The sequence below is a fragment of the Marmota marmota genome, unplaced genomic scaffold, assembly GCF_001458135.2.
Source record: "Marmota marmota marmota unplaced genomic scaffold, marMar, whole genome shotgun sequence".
In the NCBI taxonomy this organism is placed as follows: domain Eukaryota; kingdom Metazoa; phylum Chordata; class Mammalia; order Rodentia; family Sciuridae; genus Marmota; species Marmota marmota.
Window position 1 is genome coordinate 8,372,022 of NW_025999990.1, and position 11,293 is coordinate 8,383,314.

Consider the following 11,293-nt stretch of genomic DNA (forward strand, 5'->3'; position numbering starts at 1 on the left):
AGGGAGGGACCTGATCCCCTCACCTCTCTCTGTTGAGCAGTAGCAACAGAGCCAGGATTAAAACACAAACTGATTTCTCCACCTCAAATGCATATTTCTCAGAGATATGGGAGGGGAAAGGTGCTGGAGTTGAACAAGGATTTTGAGTGTAAGCCCTGCAATTCCTGCTTTGTCAGCATGGTATGGAACGAATTCCTCCTCCCTAGATGGTGCCCAGTCTCTTGCATCTTCTGGATCTGTTCATTGGACACCAAGAGCTTTATTGCAATGTCCCTTTCCCAGTCTCTTCCCTGGGAAGGCAGCTCTATTCCATCTCTGGCTCCCATCCTCTGCTGCCCCCAGGCCTTGATATTTCTTCAGGCCATGCATATAGGAAATCAATCTCCATGTACCTGATATGCCTTAGTTCCTCACGGGAGGGCTAGGAAATGTCAGCACCCAACTTAAAAGCGCCCACACACACATCTCTTTGCACTTCCCCTCATTTTCTCCCTCTGGTATTTCTTAATGGCCTGGAGAAAAAGGAAATGAGCACTGTTCATGGGCCCCAGAATCTCAGATGACCTTCATATAGAGTGTCCATATTTAGTGCCTTAAAAATAAAGTGCAAGGAGAGATGAACTTCAGAAGTAATTTCTTGGGGCCATGAGGAAGAGAAAGAATGCTAAAACTGGTGATCACAAGGTGGGCTGGAGCCTTCAATTGTGAAGGCCTAATTAGTTGCCTGATTATCTGTGAGGAAGGCTTGGGGAAGTAGCTTCCCTTCTGCCCTTTCCCAGGAGATAAACACAGAGAAGGGGTGGCTGGAAATCCATCATTATGCTATTTCTCTGTTGTGAGTGACAATTCGGTTGCAGTTCCTCCAGAAATATCTTTGCTTCCCCTCCTTTTTTTTATTTTTAAATTTTATTTATTCTTATTAGTTACATATGACAGCAGAATGCGATTCAATTCATATTACACAAATAGAACACAATTTTTCATGTCTCTGGTTGAACACAAAGTAGAGTCACACCATTCGTGTTTTCATATATGTACTTAGGGTAATGATGTCTATCTCATTACACCATCTTTCCTACCCTACACTCACCCCTCCCCCTCCCTCCCCCTATCTAAAGTTGGTCTATTCCTCCCATGCTGCCAGCCCCATCCCCATTATGAATCAGCAACCTTATATCAGAGAAGATGTTTGGCATTTGTTTTTTGGGGATTGGCATTATGTTCTCCACCTCCATCCATTTACCTGCAAATTTGCTTCCCCTCTTCATGGATCATCTCTGTGAGTATTCAACCACATTCCATTATCTTCCACTTTAGCAAACCCCTCTTCAACTCCACTTATCCTCCAACACTGCTTCTATCTTTCTACTATTATTTACACCTAAACTTCTTGAAAGTTACCCATATTCGTTGTTTCTACCCCAACTGAATATCTGAAAGACTTCTCTTGACATGTCATAGAGGAGGAGTCGAGGAATTTTCTGAGGTCAAAGCCAAAGATCAGGATCAAAGCTGAGTAGTTCAGAGAGTTGGAACATCTTCCTTTGAAAATTAACTCCTGCTTGGCACAGTGGTGCAGGCCTGTAATCCTAGCAAATCAGGAGGTTGAGGCAGGAGGATCACAAGAATGAGGACTTGTGAGACCTTGTCTCAAAAAGGGCTGGGGATGTAGCTCAGTGTAGAGTCCTACTGGACTCAATCCCCCATATGTACGAATGTATAAATAAATAAATTTTAAAAATTAATTCTTAAGAAAATGGACTGGAGAATAGAAAGTGGAGTTGCCTTTTTAGGTTTCTCTCCTGCTGGATTCTCTGAATTTCTCATGTTTGTTCTAGATAGATTTAATTTGGCATTTGGTTAAGTCTGCTGTTTCTTCCCTCCTGTGTGTACTTTAGTGCAGAGTTTTTCTTTTTTCATAGACTCTCATCCCAGTATGTGTTTAAATATGCTACTTTCTTATTTTGTTTCAAAGAGGTGATATGCTGCAGTATATTGCTGAGGTCTGGGGTGGGTCAAGACTCCAAGCTTTCTGTCTATACAGTGCCCCTCCAGGAAACTGAGAGGACACACAATTATTCCCAAGGAGTGTGAAGTCACCAACTCAGAAGGACCTAGATCTGGAGGCTGAAGGAAGAGAAAACTTAAACTGGCTAATAATGAACCAGCGATCTCATAATGTGAGGAGTCTAGAGATCAAGTGGGCTTCGGGCTCCACATCTCTAGAATGATTTTGCCTCTGCTTCTTGTGAGTGTTGGTCTAACCCTTAGGTTGGCATTAAGAGGGGTGGTGGTGGTTCCAAGCATCATATACAGGCATAACCACATCCAGTGAAAGAAGGACCATTCCCTTCCATCCTTTCACTGTCTTTCTCACAATGACTTTTCTCAGATGACCCTCCCTCCTCACCTTGACTCCAAGCCAACTTTACGTTTTATATAAACAGATAGACATCGGTCTCATGCTTACCCACTGTTAAATACTAGGACTACCAGAATTGCCCCTGACTTAGAACCTTTTCCTGGAGCTAGAGTTGGGTTCACCTTTCTCTAAGTCACATGAGCAACCGAACAAAATTAAGATTTTCTTTAGAAGGAAGAGAATAGGGACAAGAGGTAGAAGTTGGGATAGCAATTGCTAGGTGGGGTGTTGTATGCCTGTAATCCCAGCAACTGAGGCAGCTGGGAGGCTGAGGCAGGAGGATCTCAAGTTGGAGCAGCCTCAGCAACCCAGTGAGACCCTGTCTCAAAATAAAATAAAGAAAGACTAGGGATAGAGTTTAGTGGTAGAGGCTTGCCTAGCATATGGATTTGATTCCAGTACTGGGGAAAAAATAGTTGGAGTAGCAACAAATTCTATTGGCTATAGAGAGATCCCAGAGCCAGACCTTACCAGGTTTATAATGTAGCATGCCACTTCATCTGGTAAACAGAAATACCAATCTGGCTTTGTAGGATTCTCTAAAACATGTGCTTTTGCATATGATAGGACTCCCACAAATGATTTTTTAGACCTATTATGCTATAATTTCAGCATTCACTATTATTAAGTAAAATATTTAAACAACCCATGACAATGTCATTCAAGTGTGCCCCAAATAGCCATACAGTTGCTCACGCTGAAGAGCATGCCCCAGACCAATAGCTTTTGAAGGGAAATTATACATGGCAAGATGAAGGGAAAACACCACAATGCAACCTGGTAAAATGTTAATATGGGAGACAGCACTCTGCAAAATATTAGATGTAATTCTGAAGAAAAAGCAGCTTTAAAGCAAAAACGTGTTACAACTTGAAAACGTGACCTGAGAATGCATCTGGCTTTATTTTATATTTATTCCCTTGAGAAAATCATTCTTGAGTTATGCAAGTTCAAATTATATAATGTCTGGCAAGATGCATCTTTTGTATGAAATAAGACCTCCCCACATTTTTATAACCAGCAATAATCTAACTTCTAAAAAAAAGTCAGTGCTGCTTGGCACTTAAATAAACAAGTTCCAGGTTGTCTTTTTAATAGGAAAAAATGCATTTTTAGGTTATATAATCCATCAGTTTGAATTGCTTAGGAAGTGCTTAGCAAAGCCCCAACTGCAAATAGGTGGAAAGGAAATGTTTTTTGGTGATAAGAATCGGGTAGTTAATATTTGCAAAGCATTTTGCTCAGAAATGGGAAGAGAAATTAATTAAATGCTTAGGAGAAAGCACAGTTATTAATCTAATTCAGCTTCTTATTAGTGCAAAACTCATAGCAATGTCACCGTGTAATGGTCAGCTGTCGACATGATTTATGCCATTTATTATTTTTAAAAGGAGGGGTGTTTTGCATTTTTTTAATTTCCATGTGATAACCCCTGCAGAATGAAATCCCATTTCTAGTTTCCACTTTGTAATAAAAACAGGTTTGGTTTTTCAAGTTCAGCCATGTGATTTGTGTATGGAGTTTCAATTTGTGATGTGTCAGCCTGTGAACAGCTGATTTAATAACAGTTAAGAACCTCCACCACGTAGGAATGACTGAAGTGATGTTTCTTTAGATCAATAGCATTGCCTGGTTTTACTGAGGAAATAAATCATTTTGCCACACGGTTGCCAAAATCTGAAGGTTTTTTGGATCAATGACACCAACGTATGTTATCTTAGGCGAGACTGTGAAGCCTTAGTTCATCAATCAAATCAACTTTAATTAAATCTGATTTAATGGACTACTGCCTAATAAAAAGAACATTTATAAGAAAGTCAAAGTGGAAGCACAAGGGGCTTTTCTTTTCCCACTAATGCTCCTCCTCCAAAAGGAGGCAACAATCCCGAGCCGCTGGGATTACAGGGGTGCTCCACTCCATCGGCTTCTAATTAGATTTTCAACATTTAAAAATAGGCAGCGCAGCTCTGGAGGCTGAGATGAGGAGGATCTCAGGTTCAAAGCCAGCCAGCTAGCATTACGAAGCACTTATCAACTCCGTGAGACCTGGTCTCTAAATAAAATACAAAATAGGGATGGGGATGTGGCTCAGTGGTTAAAAAAGAGGCAGCGTCAGGAAATGGCTTCTCTTGTACTTTCTCATGCTACCACTTCTCTCTCTCTTTAATTGTGGTAAAATAAGTATGTAACATAAAATTTGCCATTTGAAGTGTATACTTGTGTGGCAATTATTTTCACTGCATTGTGTGATCATTATCACTATTTCTGAAATGTTTTTATTATTCCCAACAGAAATTCCATATCATTTTTAAATAACTCCTTATGCTCCTCCTCTTCAGCCCTTGATTACTTCTCATTTGTTGTCCATTTCTATGAATTTTCCTATTCTAGATACTCCAGGTTGGTGGAATCATGCATTATCTGTTCTTTTGAGAATGGCTTCTTTCACTTCAAGTATGTTTTCAAGGTTCATCCGACTTGTGGCATGTGTTAGAATTTCTTTTCGTTTTAAGGTCCTTCCTGGCTTGGTCTGACCAGTCCATGACACACAGTGATGCCCTGCCCTGGTCTGGAGGGCACAGGGAAGGCTTCCTGGAGGTCATGATGGTCGTGATGTTCAGAGACCAAGCTCTGAAAAATGTCAAGTTTATCTAGGAGATGGGGGCGTGAGGAGCATTCCAAGGCAGGTGGAAGAGTGTAGGAGAAGACCCAGAGGCAAAAAGAAGTCTGGGGCCTCTGAAGGCCAGAATGAAACCGTGGCTGGATGAACAAAGGTTGAGGGTGGTGGGTGAAATTAAGAAGAGGCTACACCAGGAGGTCTTCTAAAAGCTTCATTAAAGACTCGTGTGTGTGTGTGTGTGTGTGTGTGTGTGTTGTGTACATTTTGAAAAAGGAATTTTCTGATGTTTGAATTACGGATTAGAAGGAGAAGAGAGTGGGTTTTGGAAGATATGGGATTTCGGGGAAGCTGTAATAGTCTAGGTAGGAGATGGACTTGTGGGATTACTGCTGATATGTGGAAAAGTGGATGGTTTGATCAAAGTTGCAGAAAGACAGTTGCTTTATATGAATTTCATGTTACATAGTTTTTACCACAAATTTAAAATTTTTTTTAAGTTATCCATGACAGTAGAGTGTATTTTGGCATTTTTATACAAACATGGAGTATACCTTATTCTAATTAAGATCCCAGTCTTGTAGTTGTACATGATGGTGACATTCCCTGTGTATATTCATACATGTACACAGGAAAGTTAGGTCAGATTCATTCCACTGTCTTTCCTATTCCTGTCCCCCACTCCTTCCCTTCATTCCACTTTGTCTAATCCACTGAATTTCTATTCTCCACCCTTTGCCCTTGTTGGGTATTAGTATCCACGTATCAGAGAGAACATTTGACCTTTGATTTTTTGGAGACTGGCTTATCTCACTTGGCATGATAGTCTCTAGATCCATCCATTTACCAGGAAAGGTCATAAAGTCATTATTTTTATGGCTGCGTAATATTCCATTGTGTATGTATATCACATTTTCTTTATCCATTCATCTGTTGAAGGGCACCTAGGTTGGTTCCATAGCTTAGGTATTGTGAATTGAGCTGCTATAAACATTGATGTGGCTGTATCGCAGTAGCATGCTGTTTTAAACTCCTTTGGATATATGCTGAGGAATGGAATAATTGGGTCAAAGGTGGTTTCATTCCTGTTTTTTTGAGGAATCTCCATATTGTTTTCCAGAGTGGCTGCACCAGTCTACAGTCCCACCAGCAATGTATGAGTGTATTTTCCCCCCCACATCCTCACCAACATTTATTGTCACTACCACAAACTTTTTAATAAGTAACTAAGGCTGTGGTGATTGGATATGGGCAGAACAAAGAAGGAAGCAACGGCTGGGTTCCCAAGGTTTCAGGCTGTGGCAGGAGGGTAATAGACCTCTGGAGGATCCCTGGGTGAGTTTGGGGAAGTTCAGAGCTTAGTTCTGGACACTTGGAGGTACAGATGATATTTATGAAACTGGATATATAGATTGTGGGCCCAAAGGGGAGGACTGACCATCCGGCATGCCTACTGACAAAACTGTGGACATCTGACTGGAGTTCAGATACAGGCCTTTATTCCCAGGAAGAAGTGGTTAACAGCAAATGCAGGCATAAGAAAATCCTGTTAGGCAGAGAAGGCTCCAGGAAACAGAACCGAGTTTTAGAATAACAAACCTGTTCTCAGAATTGGGATATCAATCAAAGACCAGCAACAAACATGTCTATGATACTTACAAACCAGACTGGCTCCAAGCCTTTTAGAAAGAGTCCAAGTTTTAATTTCCTCTTTCTAGACATTTGGGGAGACTACTTCCCTCTCCCCCTTGCAGTTAAGATGTGGCTGTGTACCTGGTTTCTGACCAATAGGATGCTGCCAGAAATACTATTCCCATTTCCAGGCCTAGCCCCTAACAGAAATCATGATAATTTGCCTTGTTCTTCTACCCTATACCTAATGAACCTAAAATGTTCCTGGAAGTTAGAGGGTCCTGAGATTATGGAGCCTATGGTGGAAAAGGCCTTAGATTCCTGAGTTATACAGAAGAGAAGCTCCAAGCAGGAGACACCTGAACCAAAATAGACTTGAAAGGTGGGAGAAGTAAACGGTAATTATGTTAAACTTCCAAGGTTTCAGGGTAATGTAGGATGGGAGTTCAAAACTGTTCCAGCCTCGCCTGTCTTGAGCCAAAGATGTCCTAATTTTTATCTCCAGAAACTGTGAGTAGATTAAATTACATGGCTGAGGGGGAGAGGGGATTAAAGTAGCAAAGGGAGTTAAGGTTCCTAATCAGCTGACCTAAAAATAAAATTATCCTGGATGATCCTGCTGGGTCTAATCATAGGAGCCCTAATAAGCAGAGAAACTTTCCCAGCTGTTGTCCAAGAGAGATGTGATAAAGGAGGCAGAATCAGGGCCATGTGACACTGTTGGCTTTGATGATGGAGGGAGGGGGCCACAAGCCAGGACATGTGGCAGCTTCTGGAAGTTGACCTTACTTAATTACTTCTTTAAAGGCATGTTGCTATCTCCAAACAGTCACATAATGAGGGTAGGGGGTAAGACTTCAACCCAGGAATCTTGGGGTGATACAATTCAGCCCATCACAACAGAACTGTAGACATTTAGATTATTGCCATCATGAAAATGCAAGTCATGCCTTTTTTCCCCCATGAGTTGGATTTATATTTTGGAATTATTTCTATCATCAACTCATGCCAAAGACACAGAATGGGCAAAGCAGAAGAGCAAGTTCCTAGAGAATTTTCAGGAAGTGGGCATTTTGGGTGTGTGTAATGAACAAAAAATTTTGGGAAAAGGCCAATTTTAAATGTGCCCTTGCGATCAGTTTTGGAATAAACTATTAATCCATGTGAGCAGTGGAGCCTCAGCTTGTTCTCCATTCACTTTCTTGTACATGTTTGTTATAACCTCTTTCTATATTGGTCAGTATAAATGTCCATAATAGTTCCAAAACACGATAAGATATGCTATTTTGGAAAATGTAAAGTGTGGAAAATTCTCATAGATGTATACTTCTGTAAAGTTATAAATTCTGTAAAGTTATAAATTCAAGGAAAAACCAGCACCAAATTCTAACCATTTTATTATAATAAGTTATATAATAACAAGTTAAGTTTTATACAAAAATATCTGTGGCATAACCATTTTATTATAATAAGTTATATAATAATAAGTTAAATTTTATACAAAAGTATCTGTGGCATATAGCCTGATCTCAGTTTTTGCTCTGTGTCCTGGAGATTACGCTATAAAGCAAATTATTGCAGAAGGCAGGGTCAATCTTAAATGCTTTGGAGGTTACACTCTTGTTTCAAAGAAATTATGGACCACTAAGAATATAAAATAAATGTAAAACCACAACATCTATAAACCTTTATAATCATGTAAGTTGTAAAATTATGTTAGAGGTTATAAAATAGGCGTAAATGTACTGTGTATATGGATTATAAAATAGGCACTAATGTACAATAAAATATACCTATGCTATATTAAAAAATAAACTTTACTGTATAATAAACTGGACTCATAATTAACATGTTGTTATACAATCAAATTTGTTTGACTTGATTTTGAGGTGCTACTGAAATGTGCTTTTGATATTCTATTTCTCAAAAATCTTTCAATATCTCTGTTCAAAAAAAGAGGTAAGATTTTTTTTTCTCTCCCTCATAGAGGTGTCTCTTATAGATAAGCAAGGAGGTGTTATTCTCAGGTTACTCTCAATGTTGAAATAATTCTTTTCATTGCAGTATCTTTACATATAGTCGTATGTCATAAAGAAAATGTGATCAACCGTGGACCTCTCGTAAAATGGTAGTCCCATAAGATTATATCACTAGTGATGTTGTAGTGATGTCAAGTATACTTTGTGATGTTTGCACAGTGACAAATCACTTCACCTCACAATTCAGAACACATTCCTGTTAAGTGATGCATGATCGTATTTAAAGAGGTTCTGTATAAATGGTGTGGATTTTGAGTCAATTGTCCATTGAGTGTGTTTCTCCAGTTTCTCTGTTACCCCCTTTTCTGGCTTGCAACATCAATTACCATACAAGTATCATTTTTCCGACTGCCCCAAACTGCTCCTACTTCCTAGTTTCAAAGCTTCCTCCCATGGTGTGAGTCCTGTAGGGGCAGGAAGTGAAGGGTGGTATGTGGAGGAAGGCGGAGTCCTTCTCTCCACACAATCTTGAGACTAGGAAAAGTCTCCTTTCCCTGGCACTTGACAGCTGGAGTGAGGGGCAGGTCTTTTAGCCTGGGGCTGCTCATCTCCAGGGAGCGATGCACAATGAAGGGCTAGTTGAGAAATGGTGCCTTCTAGTGCTCAGAGTCCATGACACCCTTGGCTAGAGTGTCCAATATAAGCAGGGCCAGCAGCCCTGTTCTGGAGCTGTTCTTTCTGCTGCTCATCCCGATGGGCTCCTGAGCATTCTCTAAGCCCAGTTCTTTAGCTGTCCTGTGGAGTTTACATGCTACTCGGCAATCTTCCAACAACCTTCCTTTTGCTCAACTTGGCCCTAGCTGATTTCTGGGGCTTGCAGCTATCTGTTGTGCGGGGAGTTTTGGAGGGTGAAGCCTGGAGGAGGTAGTGGCATACACTTTCCTGGGGAGTGGAGCAGATGATTGATGCTGAGATACTGGATTCTACTCTTTATACATCGCTGACATTCCTGCAATGGTGATTTTGAGCTTTTTTGTTTCTGTTTGTTTTTAATGGGAACTTCTTTATGTTTTGCCAGGGACCTGAAAACCCAAGGTTCTTAGTGACAGGCAGAACTAACATTTCTCCTGATCCATCCTGTTTACTCCATTATAACTGTATTGCTAGATCAGTTGGGTCCATGTAAGTACCTGCATCACTTGATGTCATATTTGGATCCTGCCTTCTAATGTGCACATCAGGTCCTGGATGTTTGGATCTAGGCCTGAGGTCTGGAACTGTCCTTTCCTTCTTTTGACGAGCTTCCCAACCTGATCTTCCCCCTCTCCTTCTGTCATCTGGTTTCAGCTGGGGAACCCTCAATGTGAAACACCAGTTCAGATCTTACCAAGAAAGGGGAGCGGGCTCAATAACTTTCCTCCCAGGAACCCCTGTGCTCCTGTGCAAACCTCCCCACCCTCACCCTAACTGAAGAGGTGGCTCTCGGGTTATTGTTAAGTCACTAAAAGTTCACTTTTACCATTTATTTAGAGCAAAGAGGCTGGTGTCGAAGCTCCAGAAACTAAGAACTGCAGCAACTCCTAAAGAGCTGATCCTTAGAGAAAATGAAACAGTGACATTTAGGAATCTTGAACATGAACATTAATAGCTTGGGGGGGCTTGGTTCTACCAGCTCTGCTTAATTGCTAGACAGTGACCTCTTGAGAAGAGGGACAGGTCTGCTTTCCCTTAGAATTCCTACACCTAGCTCAGAATATCTGCTTAACCATTCTTTGGTGGAATGAATGGATTTTTCCTCTGTTCAGGACAGTTCCAGACCTGTGGCCTAGAATTTGGGATTCTACATCCTTTAATTATCAAAATTGGAAAGGGTTTAGAAGAATGAGGTTTAACTAAGGGGGTTCATGGATTTGAAGTCCAGCAACATTTCCACCTATTCATTAGGTTGTTTCAGATTTGTGTCTTTGACCCTATTTCACATGCAAAATTAATCAATGTTGGAATTATATAAAAGAGTCAATTTATTAATTTACAATGTGTGATTACCTAGTGCAGTTGTCTACAAATGGTAATGCCCTTTCTGGGTATTTCTCAAATAACTAAATTCAGATCAGAACACTACTGGGTGAATATATAACTAGACTCCAAAGGGAGTTGTATGTCCCTGAGGGACATTTCTAACAAGCTATGGTAGCTTAACAGAAGTGCCTTTCTTCTCTCTAGGGAGAAAGAATATTTCTGTTCACTGATTGTCTGGGAGAAAATAGCAGCCGAAGCTGAATTTGGGAACTTCAAGCTTTTATGTTCTATGGGTTTAATTTTTTTCAATGCCTCATCCTCCCCTGAATTCAGAAGACCTATACTCATCACAGCAGTACCAGTTAATAGTTATTTTTTATCTTGATATGAATTTAAATTTTTGCATTCTTTGAAAGGCATTTTGTGTTTTGAAACTCATCTCAAAATATGGACTCCAGAGTTGGGGCTGTAGGTCAGTGGTAAAGTGCTTGCCTTGCATGTGTGAGGCACTGGGTTTGATCCTCAGTACCACATAAAAATAAATAAAGATACTGTGTATATATATATATATATGTGTATATATATATATATATATATATATATATATATATATATATATATATA